The sequence below is a fragment of the Amblyomma maculatum genome, chromosome 6 (assembly GCF_055883805.1).
Source record: "Amblyomma maculatum isolate TAMU_Amacu chromosome 6, ASM5588380v1, whole genome shotgun sequence".
Taxonomy (NCBI): domain Eukaryota; kingdom Metazoa; phylum Arthropoda; class Arachnida; order Ixodida; family Ixodidae; genus Amblyomma; species Amblyomma maculatum.
Window position 1 is genome coordinate 158,205,778 of NC_139349.1, and position 19,926 is coordinate 158,225,703.

At 49.7% G+C, this 19,926-nt stretch overlaps 1 pseudogene; it reads right to left on the minus strand.

Annotated features, from left to right (window-relative positions):
- Positions 1-935: 935 nt before the first annotated feature.
- LOC146187259 (uncharacterized) lies at positions 936-13,324 on the minus strand (annotated as a pseudogene).
- Positions 13,325-19,926: the final 6,602 nt, after the last annotated feature.

Genomic DNA, 19,926 nt, shown 5'->3' on the forward strand with positions numbered 1-19,926 from the left:
CCACAGTTGAGCTGGCGCCTCTTGCCCCAGCTCCAAAGCAACCACTACTCCCAGCGCTCGCCAGCGCGAGCGTCCTATCCTAAGGAGTACCTCCGGCAAAAGACACCCGGGCGCAGTCCCGCGCTCCTGAGATGAGCCGGGAGCATGCCCCTTTCCACAAGTAAAAAAAATAAAAACACATTTACTACAAACTGACTCCTCGGCAACCTTCGCAAAGCGCACCAGATGCACGCTACACATCGCAGTGCAGCGCGACAAAAGCCTGACCCCCCTTCGCGGGTTTTATGGCCTCCGGTCGCTCCCACTCGTGCGACGGCACAGCGGGAGACCGCGCTAATGAGGTCCGAGGAGAGGCAAAAGGGACGCTTCTCCCATCTCCAATAGCAAAGGGAAAATAAACTCAAGAGGGGGGTCCGAAGAAAGCGCTCGCATTTTAGAGCCAATGCTCTCCTTCTAGGAACTAGAAAGCGACACGCAGTTCAACACTAGGCCACCCAGCTGAGAAATTCTCCCAAAACACAAGCACAGATATACATCAACACATACACGAGGGTCTGGCATAGAAACTTACACAGACAACCCAACAACCACTGAGGCCGAACAGAGCACGGGTCTTACACGTCCCCCCTAAGAGGATAATTGAGCTTCCAATGCGCTCAATTAGACTAAAAAAAAAGACCTGCTCTGTGAGGCTCGCTTTTAAACGACCGCAACCGCCTCTGTCCGCGGTTACACAAAAGTACTCTTCTGCCTAAATAGGACCCAGTACCCAAAACAAGAGCATGGAAAAGTACCAATAGGATGCGAAAACATATGTGCTTAGCGCGTACACAATCACAGGCGCTTGCATAACCAAACAGTTCTCAGGCATGCGACTCAGTCACACACACTGTAAAAGATGAAATCTGTCAATAGAAATCAGTTCATCTTGATCGTCAGTTCTCTGCATGTTGAGAGCTCACACACAGCTTCGACATGCCCTTCCCCCACACTCACACACTGCCTGCACACATGCTCGAGCCAGAGCACGGGATACACTTCTACAACAAGACAATGTCGAAGTGTGCACAGAGTGCGACCAGTTAGTCAATCATTAGCCTCCCGGGTCGAACACCTGCACTACCTTTTCCAGACGGCCCCACGTTGACCACATTGTACGACTGGGCTCCGATCTCTCCAATGCAACGCCGGCTCCAACTCCAGTCAACGCAATGCCTGCCCTTAGCCTCGCGCGCTCACGAATATTACTGTCAGGGTAAGTTTCCGAACCTGGCGTCGGCAGCCCTTCGTTCGGATTCGGGTCAACCGTTGGCATTCCTGGCCGCTCATTACTCCTTCGCGCGGCCCTATCCTGGCGCTCGAGGTTTTCTACTTTCTGCGGTAGTAGGTCTGCGCCGCTCATTGTACGCGGAAAGGAGACTTTGGCACCACTTATGGGCGGCAACTCGTGCAGCAAGGAAATAGACGACGCACTGCTCGCGTTTCCGTAAGCTTCGTGCAATCTGTCTGCTTTCCCCGGCGCCCGCCGTAGCCGCTCAACCTCTTTGTTTGGCATTGCGCCAGCCGCGGACAAAATGCAGATTTCACCTGTGTCGCTTTCGTCGCGGAGGTTCTCATCCCGAAGGATCTCGGAGCCTTGTTCAGGGCTCACCTGCTCTGATACTGCTACAATCGGCAGGGAGGCTTTCTTTGTGTCCGCCGGCACTGCCTGGCAATCATCGGGCACCTTTTTCTCATCCCTCGGATCCCCTGCGGCGGGTATCGGGACCTGTATGTTTGCGACATCGACAGTGCCTGCTTTCGCGAAAGCTACATCCAACTTTGCAGTGCTAGCTGTGGTTGGGAACGGCACCGCGAAAACCGCATTCGCAGCCGCTTCTGCTAAGCTCAGACTGTGAGCCTTGGCGTTGGTCACCTCGTCGCTACCGGCCTCGTCATTTTCTGAGCCATCTTGTGGGCTTGCATGCTCGGCTTTCTCTTCTGAGACGGGCTCCTTTGTATCCGCTAAGCCTTCTAGAGATACGGTAGCCACATCCATTTTCTCAATTGTCTCTGCAACGGCCTGCGATGCTACATGTATAACGTCGGCAATTTCATCGGGCTTTCGTTTTAATTCCTCTAGAGGAGCATTTACCTCTACAATGCCCGAAGGACGCTCGTCTGTTTCTGACAGCGGAGACACAACAGCTGTATTAACTGCGCTGTTCTCTCCTACGTAGCCTTCTTTGAGGTGGCCACGTTTGCGGCGCTCTCTTTCTAATAAAAGCTCCTGCCGCATCTGCAGTAGCTCTTCAAGCTCTTTCTGCATTTCTTTCAGCCTCATTGCTCGAATTTCTGGACCGCAGTCCGCCCCGAAATCCCACAGCCACATATCAATCTCCATAGCTATTTGCCTAGGCTTTTGGCTCGAGCACGGCAGAGACAGGGAAGCAAGAATGGGGAAAATCACTCACAAGTGACGCTGCAGTCCTGGTTGCAATGATGGAGCGTCCTTGGCGTCATCGCTGTGATGCTCCGCATCGTCAGTGCACACACACCCACACGCAGTCTGCAGTCGGTGTTTCCCCGGTCTTTCGGAGTCTTCGATAGCTGACCTCGCCCTAGCTACGTTGGGGCTGCTGATGGTCTTCTGCGTCTCCACAACCGATGCGCGCACCTCTTTGCTCTCGCTTCTTCGGCGCTCGGCCGCCCGATGCTTCACGCACCCTCCTGCACTTCGGTGTCTCGGCGCCCGATGCTCACGCACCTTTTTGCAGTTGCGTCTTTGGGGTCTCCACGCCCGATGCAGCACGCACCCTCTTGTACTCGAGTCTTCGGCGTCTCGGCGCCCGATGCTTCACGCACCCTCTTGTACACAAGTCTTCGGCGTCTCGGCGCCCGATGCTTCCAGGCACCTCCGTTCTTTCGGTTCCGCTGCAGCGCACCAATCCTGTAGCGACTGCGCCAATAAAGATACGACGGTCTTCCCAGCAGTGGATCCGTCCGAGATAAATGACACTTGGTGGTGCAGCTTCCTATTGAACCGGAGAACTTTATACAGACTATATACAAGAGATGATACAAGAGTCAAGCCGGATTTGCTTTCCCAAGGGAGCAACAATCAGAGACGAACGGCAACTGGCCGCGCCGGCCGCGCCGACCGCTAAAACAGAGCAACCAGGGACTCCGCGTCCCCGCAGCTGAGCTGGCGCCTCTTGCCCCAGCTCCAAAGCAACCACTACTCCCAGCGCTCGCCAGCGCGAGCGTCATATCCTAAGGAGTACCTCCGGCAAAAGACACCCGGGCGCCGTCCCGCGCTCCTGAGATGAGCCGGGAGCATGCCCCTTTCCACAAGTAAAAAAAAAAATAAAAACACATTTACTACAAACTGACTCCTCGGGAACCTTCGCAAAGCGCACCAGATGCACGCTACACATCGCAGTGCAGCGCGACAAAAGCCTGACCCCCCTTCGCGGGTTTTATGGCCTCCGGTCGCTCCCACTCGTGCGACGGCACAGCGGGAGACCGCGCTAATGAGGTCCGAGGAGAGGCAAAAGGGACGCTTCTCCCATCTCCAATAGCAAAGGGAAAATAAACTCAGAGAGGGGTCCAAAGGGAGCGCTCGCATTTTAGAGCTAATGCTCTCATTCTAGGAACTAGAACGCGACACGCAGTTCAACACTAGGCCACCCAGCTGAGAAATTCTCCCAAAACACAAGTACAGATATACATCAACACATACACGAGGGTCTGGCATAGAAACTTACACAGACAACCCAACAACCACTGAGGCCGAACAGAGCACGGGCCTTACACCGATATTTCAGAAGAATTGTCTTTATTCAACATATCAACCATACATCAAAAACTTGGTTGCATGCCAGCCGACTAAAACCTTACCACTGCCCCAAGTGCAGTGCTTGTGCGCGCCGTTCTTTCCTGCCTGGATATTGAGTGCTCCTCCTTCTACTTTTATTTTTTTCCCTTCTATGCTTTAAGGATCGGGACACTTCTTTTGACGAGGGGGTAGTGTCACATGTATTGTGCAACTGGTGTGGCCCCTTGTGAGAAGGCAGAGACAGAAGTGCACTGGTAATCGGAGGCTGTCGAATGGAGTTTTGCTGGTCTTCTTTTTTCACCCGTATAATATTAAATTTTACATTGCGAATAACTCACAGAATAAAGCAAGTTTACATACCACTTGTAAGATCCTTTGAATGACTGTCCACACCATTGATCGAGACAGTGTGTAGCCCTGTAATGACTTCACAATGTCCGGAGCACTTTAGTGGTGCACTTCACTTAATCAAACAATAATATTCCTTTGCAGGGCATTTAATAAGGTGCAAAAGAATTGAGTTTATTTTTGTGATCATTCCTTGAGTAACACTTTGTGTACAACGATCTTCAATATACATTAAAAATATCATGTAGTACTGCAATACATAACAAATATTGTCCCAACCTGTTCTTGCAAAAAATCGTCCTGCTGTGGCCAGCACCCATCTGAAGTATGCAAGCGGTAAAAAAACAAACGGTAAATGAACAATGTGAAAAATTTATGTATGATTGTGAAGCCCTAATTCAACTATAAAACACAGGCCTTTGATACTCACTGAATTGAACTGATAAGATTTATTTTTGTTTCCATATATATACCATGAAAGGTGCAAAAGGATAAAGAATTTCACTATTTGCAAAGAGTTTGGGTGCCTTAGCAGTCCATGCACCCCTTTTTTTAGGTTGTCCAGATGACAAAATTCTATAAAGCGAGAATAGAAGTTGCCTGAACTAGGTAATGAGCGGAAGCACAGTTATGGAAACATTACCTGCACGCGCCATTTGTGGATCTTACGTTTTAGGTGTCTTGGCTGCATACCTGGCACGACTGCGCTCCCTGTGGCTAGCGACATAGGATTCACACCGGGACCAATCAGCAAGACTGTCCAATTAAGTTGATGCTTGCTGTGGAGTGTAGACAACGACGGTCCAAGATTCACATCAACCATGTCAAGAGTAAGAAAGCGAGCCTCGGTTAAGCCACTTACCCACTATCGAAGTAGTTATACTGCGGCTTCTGGTGATTGCCTGTGAGGCTGACTACACTCGCAGTTCAGCCGACGGGGAGCCAAAGGTGTGAGCGCGGGCAACGTAGCTGTGTCTCGGTGCAGATGAAATTGGCGCATGCGCCTCCCCTAGCTGCTTAGAGAACTAATATATCGGAGATAATAAACGAAAGTGTATAAAGAGCAATATAAATTTGTAACATTTGCTTTTCGAGGCATATTAAGCAGCCTACTGTGTATTGAGGTGGTTCTAGTAAAATGTGAAGGTTATATGGTACCATTCGATGTTAAGTATTTCTGAGTTCAGTCTGATTTCTTTTTCTTTATGCAAGAAAATAATTTCTCATGCTGATGGAGTACTTGCATTCAGACATGTGTTGCTTCATTCTTGCTTTTCACTGCAATGCGATTCCTACCGTTAACATATGCGGAGACACAGCACTCCACTGCCCGAATACAGTAATTCTTAAGGCAACGATGATCCATTAAAGGCTTAAGTGTTAAAATTCATCATTCTCGTAATATTTGAAACTCCACGTGAACGGCATACACGCACAAACATGCATAAACTCGCCTATGCTGACGGGTGTTCGGAACTGTGAGAGTGGCTTGTAGGCGATGATCAATATGGAGCCCCTCGTTTGAGGCAATTCCCTTGGAGAACCGATCGCCATCGTTGGAAGCGTTTGCCCATTTTGTACGGGTTGGGTGGCCGGCGCCGAGTTTCGAACAGGCCGCTTACTGAAGCCCAGGTAGAGAACCAAAAGTCTTTAGAAGGCTGGATGAATGCAATTCATTTTACAATGCCATTTAGGTGTAAGTTCAATGATACATGTTTTCAATATTTCTGCGAAACCTCGTAAATGCCATCAGGACGAAGACGTATCACTTATTTATCAACGCTAGAGGAGCCGGATTTGTCTCATACGATATATCCGCGGGCTACTCTTCCGCTTTGTTCCAGATACTTGCATTCGCCGTTCAGTCATTATAAGGAAGGTTCCTTAACACTTTTAAATTGAGCGCGGCCGAGAGCTGCACGCTTCTGCAGCCATGGCCGGTCTCAATGTGCGCCCTAGCGCGCGCAATGAGACCGGCCGTGCTGCAGCATAGCGACAAAGGTGCGTCACATGGTCGTACTGTTGGTGATTAAAGACAGAGGCCCACAGACGAAAACATCTATCCCACCCAACATTAGGGAACACATACTGGTACCACCTTTACCTCGAAACATGCACCCAGACTACAACAAAGAACACAGAGAACACAGAGCCAAAGCCGTCGCTAAAAGAATGAAACGCAAAGCAGTCGACCAAGTTGCTTATGTGGACGCATCATGGGGACGACACGGAGCAGCTGTCTCGGCAGTAGTAAATGGAGAAGGTGCGCCTAAAATTGCGGCCTCAACACGCACCCGTGACATTAGTACAGCTGAAGAGGCCGCAATAGCGCTCGCATGCACTGGTACACAGGCCAAAACTATAATCAGCGACAGCAAAACGGCTGTCTGGAATTTTGCAAAAGGACGGATCTCAGAGGAGGCCAAAAAGATTCTTCTCACAAATCCCATTACTAGAACCATATCCATCATATGGATACCAGCACACGAGTCTGTCCCTGGCAACGAAGCTGTGCACCTGCTGGCCCGAGATCTCTACCACCGGGCAGCGGTAGAACAGCCCGAATGCAAGGGAATTAAAGATTGCGCTATCACATACAATGAGATCACAGAATCTTACAAATTAGATCGAAAAGTATACTCTCCCCCAGATCGGTCTGTCACTAACAATGAAGCACGCATCTGGAGGCGATTACAAGCCGATAACTACATCTGCCCTGTCTGGGTTTTCTTAACACAGACCGGGGAAGAAGAAGATTCTAAATGTAAAAATTGCTGACAAAAAGGCACGCTAGATCATATAATATGGCTATGCGCCGATTCCCCAGGCGCCGGCATTAACATTGATAGTAGAGAAGCCTGGGAGGTTTGGCTGCGGAGCGGAGATCCCACCGTTCAGCGGCACGCGACCCGCCTGGCGGCTGAGGCCGTGAAGAGTGCTTGTAACCTCTCCTGACCTCAGCCTGCGGAGCACTCCTGACCCGCTCCCCGGCCGGGAGATGAGGGGCTCCTTTCGGTGGAAATAAAGTTTTCATTCATTCATTTCATTGGTGATTAAAGCGTGCGAAAACTCGTTGCCTGAGGCATAAATGAAAACAGCTGTTTTCATATAATTAAGTGCACTTAGATTGATAACTGTATAACTGCAAAATTGAATAATGAGAAATAGTTCATAGAATGAAAATAAAACAGGTTTTGATTCTCATATATAACAGAAAAGAAACGTTCATTTATTTCAAACATGATTTATGCTATTGGCTTGCTGTAAATATATTATGATGTTGTTTAGCACTGGGTATAATTCTTGTAAAATCGCTGGTCTTGTCTTGTTTTTGTTATTGCGACTGTAGGAAAAAGGAAAACAAAAATTTGGAGGACGCTTAAGCTTCGCCTTCAAGAGTGGAACGCGATAGCGTTATTGCACCTCGTCGAGAAAACTTACTAAACGCAAGGGTATTGGGGCATCCTCGCCCCGGTACCTGCGCGGCCCGAAGGGGAGAAGCGGGTGAGCGAACATAGTGATCTAAAGAAAGGAAAGACGCTTGATTCTACAACCTGTGAGGGTGCACGGCGAAACGTCAGGGGCGAGTGGCGCGCCACGTGTCGGGGCAGCGCCGCACATTGCGAGGAAGGGTTCTTCTGTGTTTGCCGCAAGATGGCTCTGCATGTGCGCAGAGCGCAGAAGAAATGTAGCGGAAACGTACTTCGCTACTCGTGTAACTACGACTTCTGTAAGTAACATGCTCATAATTACAGATATACACTGGAGTATAACGTTCTACGGCATGTTTCTAAGGCAACACCGCATTCACTAGAAGCGCTTTTGTACCGCTTTCAAGCATTGAACTCGTGGCTGAGTGGTAGCGTGTTTCTCACACTCCGGAGACCCTGGTTCGATTCCCACCCAGCCCATCTTGGAACTTGCATGTTCATGAAAGTGCATGAAAGTGCATGTTTATTTATGAAGTGCATGCCGGGATTTATCGCTCACTGGACGCCGACGACACCGGCTTTTCTGCGACACGAGCTCCTTAACGCTGCCGCGTTAAAATGCACGGGCCTGGTACTGGCTCTTTAGCTAAGCCATCTCCGCTGCCTCATGCGGACGAAGAGAGTCCGGATTTATTTATTTATAGGAAGGGAAAGGCGCGGTGACTGTCTCACTTGTTTTCTGTGGACACCGCAACCGCGCCGTAAGGGAACGGAGGAAGGCGGGAGTGAAAGTGGAAAGAGAGAAAGAGGAGCCGTAGTGGAGGGCTACGGAGTAATTTCGACCACCTGGGGATCTTTAACGTGCGCTGACATCGCACAGCACACGAACGCCTATGCGGACGAAGAGAAAATAGAAGGAAAATAAGATAGAGGGAAAGACGCACGTAGCAACAGCTATCGTTCACCACTGTAGCTGTGGCGGGTGCAAAATAAGATAAAGGGAAAGACGCACGTAGCAACAGTCATCGTCCACCACTGTAGCTGTGGCGGGTGCAATGAAGGCCTAAAACATAAATATCCGGTGGCAGGCTAGCCTCCGCCGCAAGTCCCAGAGCCCCGTACGGCTGGTAGCAGCCACCCGCTCATCCTCTCTGGTGTGGTGGATAATGAGGAGATTGCCTATGAAACGCCACTCTGAATCTAGAAAAAACTTGGTCGAATGCTGAAAGGCAATGGTAAACAGACTGTTGGTTAACAGTGTGGTGTTCGATGGACGACACTTCACAGAGGATTTCTGCGTGGCCGCCCCTCGACCGCCTGCCTCAGGGAACAAGCCCCCCCCCTTTATTGCAACATGACAAGTATATATACAGACGCCGAGTACCTCACGCATGCGCCCGGCATTGCAAACGTACACGTGCACTTGTTAAGATAGCTACTATCACACAAGTAGCGATAATGCCACATCATCCCCTTCCCTTTTGGAAGAGCAGCAGTTTACAAAACAAAGACGCACTTTAAAATACACAACAAATACAACAACTTCAAAGCAAACGGCTTGAATGGCATTCACACAAAATACACAAATACAACAACTTCAGAGCAAATGGCCTGAATGGCATTCAGAAATACCGTATCGTTCTGGCTTTTTTACTTTTCGACCAAAGCGTGTGACATATTCATCCCGAACCGCAGGCGAAGAGGTATTCGGCGGTGTCTGCATCGGGTCACTTGGGACTGTTTGTGTATTTGAAACATCGTTTTCTTTCCCCTCTAGACCATCTGGGACAGTTTGTGTATTAGGAACAGAGTTTCCGTTCTCGCCGAGACCATCTAGGCTAGACGGAAATTCGTACGCCCCGTCAGAGTCCGAACCTCTTTTGGGCGCTTGCTTGATTAGCGCTCGCCTGTTACGCTCAATCTGAACCCCGCTATCCAAAGCCACCAAATACGAGCGTGGTCGCTTTGCACAATGAAGAACCACACCTTCTCTCCTGTAGTCCTTGACCCAAACCGAATCCCCTGGCAGCAACGGGAAAAGGTGACGGGCCGCATGCCGACGATCATAATTTTGCCGTTGACCTTCCCTGAAATCGGCATCTTTGTCCCGTGCTTCTTTGAGATTGGGCGTCTTGGGGGCCAACTTCTTTGGGTGGAGAGGCAAAGTAGTGCGAAGCCGCCGCCCCATGAGTAGCTCTGCTGGAGTTTTGCCTAGGGGTCCCGGCGTGTCCCTGTACGCTAACAAAGCCAAATGTAAGTCATCCGATTTTAGCAACAGACCTTTCACAGTTTTTACCATTCTTTCTACCTCCACGTTTGACTGCGGGTACCTAGGGCTACACGTCACATGTTTGAATCCATAAGTTTCGCGAACTGGTTGAACTCCTGGCTAACAAAGTGAGCACCATTATCGGTTACCAGCATTTCCGGGATGCCGTGTGTCGAAAACACCTTCTTGGTATGATAAATAACTTCAGCGCTGTTAAGAGAGGTCAGCCGACACAACTCCGGAAACCGAGATAAGTAATCAACTGTGAGCAAGTAGTTACAGCCTTTCACATGGCAGATATCTGCCGCAACGCTTTGCCAAGGCTGGAAAGGCGTCTCAGTCGGGATCATTGGCTCGCACGGCTGGACGCGAAATTGGGAGCACGTGCGGCAGTTTCCAATGAACGCAGCAAGCTGAGCGCTTAAACCTGGCCACCAAACGGACTCTCTTGCCCTTGCTCTACACCTTACCACACCCTGGTGGCCCTGATGAAGCAGCTTTAACATTCTGCTTCTAAGGCAGTGTGGCACCAACAGGCGGGTGCCGTGCAGGACGACACCTTTGCATACATTCAAAACGGCACGATCCTGCCAATAGGGCCTCAAAACAGCTGATAACGAAGGTAGACTAGGCCAGCCCTTCCGGACATAGAGACACAACGTACGACAAGTCTCGTCCTTCGCCTGTTCTTCGGCTACTAAGCAGAAGTGCTCCGACTCTCTTAACTCCGATAACGTGCCAGCAACGTAACAGTTGATTTCATTGACCGAAAGAAAGTTAGTCTTTTGGCCTGGCCCTGGCGCTCTGGAGAGTGCATCCGCTATTTCAAGGTTTTTTTCCCGGAACATATTGCACCTCAAAACTGAATCGAATTAGCCGCATTCTAAACCTTTGAATGCGAGGCGGATCCAAATCAAGTGGAGTCTTTCCTAGTAAAGCAACCAACGGTTTGTGGTCTGTTTCTACCGTAATGTGTAGTCCACGCACAAAGCTTTCGAGACGTTCTGCGGCCCATGTTATAGCCAAAGTATCCTTTTCGATTTGCGCATAGCGCATCTCAGTTGGTGTCAATGATCTTGAGACAAAAGCAACCGGCCGCTTTTCTTTATTTGGTTGCACTTGCAGTAAAACCGCTCCTAAGCCTTACGACGAAGCACCTGCAGAAATAATCGTTGGACGTTGGGCATCAAACTTAGCCATACACCTATCTGAGCAGATAGCACTCTTCACGCCATCAAAAGCTATTTGCTGAGGTTCTGCCCAGACCCACTCTGTGTTCTTTTGCAGCAGCTGACGCAAAGGCGCCGTTTGTTCAGCTAATTCTCGAATGAATCGGGAAGAATGATTAGCAAGACCTAAAAATCTGCGCATTTCTGCAACGTTCTTCGGCGCGCGCTTTATATTTGCAATTGCGCGAACCTTCGCTGGATCCGGGCGTATGACATCTCGGCTCACGCGGCACCTCAGAAAACAAAGCTCGTTTACACTGAACTGGCACTTTTCTTTGTTTAGGGTCACGCCGTTTTCGGCCAAACGTTCTAAAGTGCACAATAAGCGTTCGTCGTGTTACTTCTGACTAGAACCAAAGACAAGGTATCGTCCATTAAGTTCACTACCCCGGAATTCCATCAAGGATCTCGCACATTTGTTTTTGAAAATACTCCGGAGCCGAAGATATGCCAAATGGTAGCCGCTCAAAGCAATAACGGCCAAATGGAGTAATGAAAGTTGTGAGCAGTTGACATTCCTTTGCTAACCTCACTTGGTGGAAACCAGAGTTTGCGTCCAGTTTGGAAAACTTGACTGCCCCATTGAGCAACCAGAGTGTCTCATCCACAGTTGGAAGCACAATCCGTTCACGTTGCACCGATTTGTTCAACTGAGTCAGGTCAACGCATATTCGCACTTGTCCTGACGGCTTCAAGACGGGCACTATGCCAGCACACCACTCCGTGGGCCCTTGAATTTTACGAATGACCCCATTCTTTTCCATTTCTTCCAGCTCTTGTTTTACCCTGTCCCGTAGTGGGATGGGTGTACGACGAGCAGTGTGAATGGCATAGGGCACCGCGTCTGGCTTAAGACGAATACAGTATTCGCCTTTCATGGTCCCCAGACCACGGAACAAGGAACTAAATCTTGTCTGCACCACCTGGTGAACTGATGCCTCGTCCACAAACTTCGCTATTCCCAACGCTTCTATTGCCGGTAAGCCAAGAATCACATTGCTTACCGAATTGACAACGAAAACATCCTGCCTAACCGAAGCATGTTTCCACAGAATGTCGGCAGTAAACATTCCCTTCACGTCCAACTTGTCACCGCCTGCTCCCATCAAAATAACATCAGTAGACTTTAGTACCTTAGGTAACGCTGGAAATGACTCTGACACCACATTTACCTCGGCTCCCGTGTCAACTTTGGCCGAAACAACTACACCATTAATAACAACCTGGACAAAGCGCGCTTTTACTGATGTCGCAAACAAATTCCCCACGGAAAACGTCCCACAGTTCCTGTTCGGATGCTCCCCCCGAGGACAGTGGACTCCTACCTCCAAATGCCGTACTTCGGGTTCCGTGGTCCAGTGTGTCCGTGGGCAGACAGCCGCGAAGTGTCCCCGGCGCTGACACCCGTAGCACAGCGCTCCCCTGGCAGGGCACGATGACCTGGAATGAGGGCCCCTACCGCAAGCTGCACACTTCAGGTGCTCCGGATGTTTCTGGTTTGGTGTCCGCCTATGAACAGTGTCGACTTCAGCGCTCGTCAGTGAACCATCGCGGTCCACGCTGACGCGAATATCCTGCTGTTGCCGTTGCACAGCTTCTTTCAGGCGTGCCTTGGTGAGAGCACTTTCTAGAGTCAGCGCCGCATCCATTTGAAGAGCTTCCGTCTCGTATTCCACTTACAAAGCGGTCGAGAATCATACGCTCTTTCATCTCCCTGTAGTCGCATCTATCGGCCAGCGTATGTAACTCCGTAACATACTGATCCACGGACTCGTCTGGTCCTTGGTGGCGGCGATGGAAGCACGCACTTTCGTAGACTAGGTTCCGTGTGGCAACAAAATGGGTATCGAACCGTTTCTTCACCACCTCGTATTTCTTCGAGTCTTCCTCAGACAGGCTGAAAGTCTTGAAAATATTTCGTCCCTGTCGTCCCATCGTGTACAGCAACGTACGCACCTGAGCCTCTTCAGTTCGCTCGTTAAGTCCCGAGGCGAATCGGTAGTCATCGAACTCTTGTATCCACTCAGGCCATTCGGATGTTTTGTCAAAGTTGAAGCTTGCTGGCGGCTGCACCAGGAAAGGCTGGGAGGATACCTTCGTTTCTTGCGCCATTTCTCGTTGGTGTTATTCGGGCTGGTAACGATACCTTACAACTACCGCAGGTCCAGTACAACCCGGACAACCACTTCTGACACCATGTGGTGTTCGATGGACGACACTTCACAGAGGGTTTCTGCGTGGCCGCCCCTCGACCAGGCCTCAGGGAACAAACCCCCCTTTATTGCAACATGACAAGTATATATACAGACGCCGAGTACCTCACGCATGCGCCCGGCATTGCAAACGTACACGTGCACTTGTTAAGATAGCTACTATCACACAAGTAGCGATAATGCCCCAAACAGCTGCCATAGGTTTGCTTTTCGCAAGTGTGTGAACATAGTCTCAAAACTGTATACTTGTTTAACGTAATCGAGAAATTTTTTTGGTTTTTAATGATCTCAGTGACAGCATGGAGGTTCGTTGGTTGGTTCACAGGAAGGGAAAGGCGCATTATCTGTCACACTTGCTCGGTCGACACTTGAACCGCGCCGTAAGGGGAAGGTGGGAGTGAAAGTGAAAAGAGAGAAAGGGGAGTCATAGTGGAGGGCTACGCAGTAATTTCGACCACCTGGGGATCTTGAACGTGCGCTGACATCGCACAGCACACGGACGCCACTTCGTTTCGCCTCCATCGAAACGCAGCCGCCGTGGTCAGGCTCGAACCCGGGAACGCCGGCACAGTAGTCGGGCGTCTTACCACTGCGCCACCCCGGCGGGGCACCATGGAGGTGAGCGCGCGTCGAAATTGCAATAACAGCGCATCTCCCGGACACGGGAGTTCATGGTTAGTGGCACCTCACGCTTTAATGAGCACCCGTGCGAGCGTTTAACATTGAATTCAGACATGAGTACATCCTTTGAAGCGAAACCTTCACTACACCATGTGTATGCCGTGGTCAAACACCACGTTGGCCTTTGACGGCAGAAACAGCATAGCGTGTGCCCTCTTGTCGTTGAGGGCGTCCTTGACTTGGACTCCATAGTACCGCCAATCGTGTCGCTGCACGACCACGTCTGCGATTGTCTAAACCTAAACCTAATCAAAGCACAACCAAGCAAAGCGGCGCATGCGCTCCGCCGAAGTTAGCAGGGTTAAACCTCAGGTGATGTTGAAGCTAACATTTCACTATCCTAGGTGGATCAGGTTTTCGCGTGGGCTTCAGTTCGAAATAATAATAATATTAATGATAATAATATTAATAGTAATTGGTTCATAGGAATGAAAAACAACAGAATCTGTCACATTTGTTTAAGTGGACGCCTATACGGCTCCATGAGGGGAGGGTGGGAGTGAAAGAGGAAAAAGGGAGCCGTAGTGGTAGGCTGCGGAGTAATTTCGAACACCCGGAGATATTTACCATGCGCTAACGTCGCACAGCTTCTTCCTTTCACCTCCTTCGAAACGCAGCCGCCGTGGTCGGCATCGAACTAGTATACTGCAGTATAGTAGTCTGGAGTCTTACCACTGCACCACCGCGGCGGGGCCGTCAGTTTGACTGCGATTTGCCGTTCAAGGAGCAGGACAAACTGTTGCTGCTTGTTCAGGTATCCACAGAAGAATCTGACAGATATTGTGCCCTTCCTTCCTATAAACCAACACACAATGCCAGCCTGGGCAGTGCGCGTTAAAGATCGTCAGTGGTCGAATTACTCCGTAGCCCTCAACTACGGCTGATCGTTCTCTTTCCACTTTCATTTCCATTTTCCTCCCTTCCCTTACGGCACAGTTCAGCTGTCCACAGAAACAAATGTGACAGCTACTGCGCCTTTCCCTTCCTGTGAACCAATTGTTATTTATAGCCATTGACATTCAAGGAGCCACAGGACAGTGTGGCTATAAATACACTAAAACATCCTTTGAAACATCCGACCGCTTGAAGTGTAAACTTGTGGACCGTCTTTGTGTCCCACCACGAGGTGATCAGCTTAAGCAGTGGAACTCGAAGTGACCTTCGCGCTTTCAATCTTGGAGCTGCGAAGAAAGTTGGTGTTGGATCAATTGATTGATGATGATGATGATGATAACTTTATTCTACAACCAGATAAGGAGTCCCCCGATTCCAGCTCCCGGCATGCAGGCCTAAGGAGCGGGTGCCGAGAGCTCCGCAATAAGAAGCAAGCAAAGAGGTCTTGGTTCTTCGCGGCTTCTTCCGCCAGGCGGATGGCTTGTTGCTGTGAAGCAGGGACCTCGCTCCGCAGCAAGGCTTCCCAGGCTTCTCTGCAATTTGTATTTGGTTTAGCCCCTGGGGAGCTAGCACATGCCCAGATTATATGGTCGAGGGTCCTTCTCTCTCCACAGAGCTTGAATTTATCGTTTTCTCTATCGTCCATCTCGACATATTATAAATGAGCTAGGTTACGTCACCTTGAGCATGCGTGTTGTATTCTAGCAGCAATCGCGTCTCGACACGGAGCCAACCATGGAAGCCAGTGGAGGTGATGCTGGGATTAGGGTATCGTACCTATTCTACGAAAATCTTCTGCTGAGCGCAGCTATTCAGTGGTTTTCGCTGAATACCATGTTTAACTGTGCTAAACATGTGCTTATTTTTTTCTTTCTCGCCTTGGATTTTTAAGGTGAGGAGGAGGATAACGAATTATTTGAGGAAGTCAGGCAGGCAGGAGCTTCCGCGCTAGATGGCCAACAGCCGTTGATCTCTGCTGGACTGGGTTGCACGCTCGATGGCCTGCAGTTCGATTACCGCATCCGAGCTGAGCATAGTGGCCTCTCACTGCTCGCAGGTGGAGAGCTGCAGATCCCATGGAGGGGGTCTCAGGGGCATGCCCATAGTATGTGGTGTAAGTTGGCCCTCTGGTAGCATAAGTTATAGTAAGGTGTGTATAATGCAAGGTATGCATGGGAGAGAAGGGGACTGAATTTGGAAACGAATATGCGCCTGTAATTTTCGCCAGGTGACATCCTGTGCCTTTGTGAGATTTCTGTCCCGGAGGGTATAGGGTTTCTGCTGGACGGAAGTGTAGTGTAATTTCTTGATAGGAACCCATATGATCCCTCGCCTACCTCATAAGGGGTTGTCCCGTCGCAAGCTGACGAGTCATCGGGCGAAATTGTGGGCAGCCTCATTACCAGGAAGGGAGGAGTATGCTGGTATGCAGATTAACTGTATTGAAAAGGAGGTGTTTGAGAGACAAGCAGTAATTTGAATGCTTTAGGGGATATCCTGGCTTTGCTGTAATTTATTATTGCGGTTTTCGAGTCGCTAGCTATATGAAGGGCTGAGGTTGAGCTTATCGCGAGGGCGACTGCAGCCTTATCCGGTTCCTCCAGGTGGTTGGTAACGGCCGAACTGGCTTTGAGTTGTTGACCCTGATAATTTAGTCACAATCGTGAATGCATTAAGGTCCGCATGTTCGGCTGTATCGACATAGACCACGTCTTAGTCGATACAGCCGAACACGCGGACCTTAATGCATAGGGGGGGGGGGGGCGCAGATTTTACAGATGAAGAACATTACTGTAAAATCTCATAATAAATTAGGCAATAAAGAATACAAGAGGGGGTGGTGCAGTGGTTAAAGCGCTCGATTATTGTTCCCAAGGAAGCGGGATCGAATCCCGGCCTTGGCAGCCCAGGTGATCGAAATTTCCAGAGTCCTCCACTACGGCAACTCTCATAGCCTGAATCGCTTTGGGACGTTAAACCCCGCAAACCCAACCAGACCAAGTCTTGATTGAACTGGTATTGCTTGGGTAGGGGTTTGGTTCTTTCGACTCGCCTGTCAGAATGAAATTCAGGATGCATATTTTTCGGGAGAGGTAGGATTTTCAAGTGAGCTCGCAGGCTCATTGGAAGTGACACTTTGCCGTGTCTTGTCGCGGGATAACCGATTGAGAGAGCATCCAGGATAAAGCGTCCGATCGGTGTGTGGGTTAGCCGTTCGTATTGAGAGGTGAGCTGGCCTCTACCAGCTCGCTAAGAGTGTTGTGGACTAAGAGGGCAGTGGAGCGCTCCGTGGAGGTGTTTATGGTTAGACCAAATGCGGACCTAAATTCCCGTCTGATCAGGCAATCAAAACATTGTGTTTCTGCTACGTTAACTTTGAGGTAGGGTAGCGTGTAGGTAATTCTAGTAGACAGGCGGAAGAGATCAGATTCCTTCATACCCGAATACCGGTTAGCCATTTGACGTACGAGACCCACTTTCTGAGAAACACTAGCCTTAGGGCGATTGAGGGACTCCGTATTTCGGCCGTTGTTCTAGATGTAAATTCCAAGAACCCGTATGACGGACACCTTCGGTAAAAGTTGTCCCTTGACGTGCACCCGGATTTGTGCATGGCCCCCTGTGCCGTGTTTACTACGCATGATCAGAAGTTCTGATTTTGTTGGTGAGCAGGATAGACCCGCCCTCTCTACGCATTCGGTAATGGTGTCAACTGCTAGTTGTAGGGTTTCTTCTATTTCTGCGTCATTTCCTGATGTGACCCACAGTGTTATGTCTTCGGCATAGAACCTATGGGACAGATTGGGTATATGGTTCAGTTCGTCCGGGAGTGATAAGAGGCACAACGTAAAGCGGAAGGGGGAGAGGAGAGACCCCTGTGGGGTGCCGTGGCTGTGAAGTGATATATTGTCAGATTTGAGGATTCCAAAATGTAGTTCTGCTTTTTGACCTGTGAAAAAATTGCGTACGCAGTTGAAGGTCCTCGGACCGGAATTTATTGCGTGCAGGTCGTTCAGTATAGCTGCATGTGCTACATTATCGAATGCCTTGGCTAAGTCTAGACCTAGGATAGCTTTGGTGCTATAGCCAATGGGCGGCTGCATTATGTCGTGGGAAAGTTGCAACATGACATCTTGTGCTGAGTGTCGAGAACGGAAGCCCAACATTGTGGGTTGTAGGAGATGGCGATCCTCGACATAGGTCTGGAGGAGGAGGAGGAGGAGGAGGAGGAGGAGGAGGAGGAAAAACATTTATTATGTAAACTTCCTTTTCTTCCTGAGTGGAGCCCTCAGTCCAGGGCTCCATGTGCCGCCTCAATCCTGCAGGCCCGCCAGAACAGCTGTCGCTGGTCTTGCGGTTTGGTGCTGATGAAGCGGTCTCAGAAAGAAATAAATACACGTCAGTCCATAAGCCCATGGGCCATGGCAATCCTCTCGGCCCGCTCGATTAGCCGGCGTTGTTCGGCCAGCTCCGTGCGGGACAAGGCATCTTCCCAAGATGAGAGGGTGGGGTGAGGTACAGGTGGAATGCCGCCGGGTGTGTTTGGGCAGGCCCAAACAGAATGGTATAGTGTAGGTCGGTGTTGTTGGCAGGTGGGGCATTTATCTGGGTAGCGGGTGGGGAAGAACAAATGTTTATGGTACAAATTGGGGTGAGGCGATTGAGGATAACATGCTCCATTAGTTTGCCTATGCATGATGTTAAAGAGATGGTCTGAGGTTTTCAAGGGCTAGCCGTTTGCCTGGTTTAGGTGTGAATACTACCTTCGCACGCTTTTCTATGCTGCAGGAATTCGGCCTTCACCCGACATTCATGCATGTAAATTGTAAGTGCTGTAATTGACACATCATCCAAGTTTCGTAGAGATTTGTTGGTAACACCGTCCGCACCTGGGGCAAAGTTTACGAGAAGCTGTGTTATGGAGAAACCTACTTCAGCCTCAGTGATGGTGTCAAGTTCTGGATTTGCAAGCCCCGCATACGTTGGAAGGGTGGTCGAGGAATGGGAGTTTATGCATATTGCTTGAAGGTCTCAGAGAAGATCTCCGTCGGTTCCCGGGTATTTGCGCATTAGCGTTGGCAGGCTGTCTAATTGGGTAGATTTTGATCGCTGCGTCAAGAAGGTACCTCAGTAAGTTTCAAGTGCGAGCAATACCTAACTGCTCTTGCATTGCATCACATGCCTGTCCCCATTGTCGGTGGGCTAGCTTTAGGGTGTACTCCTCAATGTGTTGGTCAAGCTGCGTAATTTTCAATTTCAGGGCGGTTGTGCTTCTGCGACTTCCGGCGTATTTGGATTGAATTTCGGGCCTGCCAAAGGTGCCGAAAGTGTTTCTCGGGTGTTGTTTTGTTTATTTCTTCTGAGGGCTCCTCAGTGTGGCGAGTAATATTCTCTTGAAGGTTGGCAACCCACTCATCCAGGTTCTCGATTGTGGATGGTGCAGTTTGGTCACAGAAGGTGAGTAATCTGTCCCAGTCAGTGAGGAGAGTTTTATGACGTTTCCTTCGGTATGATTCAGAAGTAAAGGTAGTAGATATAAGGTAGTGATCACTAGCGAGGTTTTCCCCTGTGTTCTATATGTGTATTTCGGCAGAAAGTCAGGTCGGGGTTATATCTACACAGATATTGTTAGCCAACCAGGTCGGGATATGCGGGTCAGTAACGAGCGTGAAGCCAAGCTGCTGTAAATGTAGCCATATATCTCATCTCTGCCCTTGGCGCTGTCCTTGTGATAGCCCCGAGGCTGTGTGGGGTGCGTTAAAATTTCCTACTATAATCAAACCGTTGTGGTGTGGGAGTTAAGAGTCTGTGAGAAGGGTGTTGTCCTCGTGGAGAGCTATATAAACTTAAGATGCAAACACTTGGATGGTCCTGTTTTTGTGGCAAAAGCTCTATTAGAACATGGTCTATGTCGACGCCTTCCATTGTATGTTGGATCGCTGTAAGATTACGTTGCATTAGGAGGGTGGTGATGAAATTTGTGGCGCCTGGTGGCGTATAGGCCGTGTACCCGAGACTTTTGTGGCACCATGCGTTTCCTGTA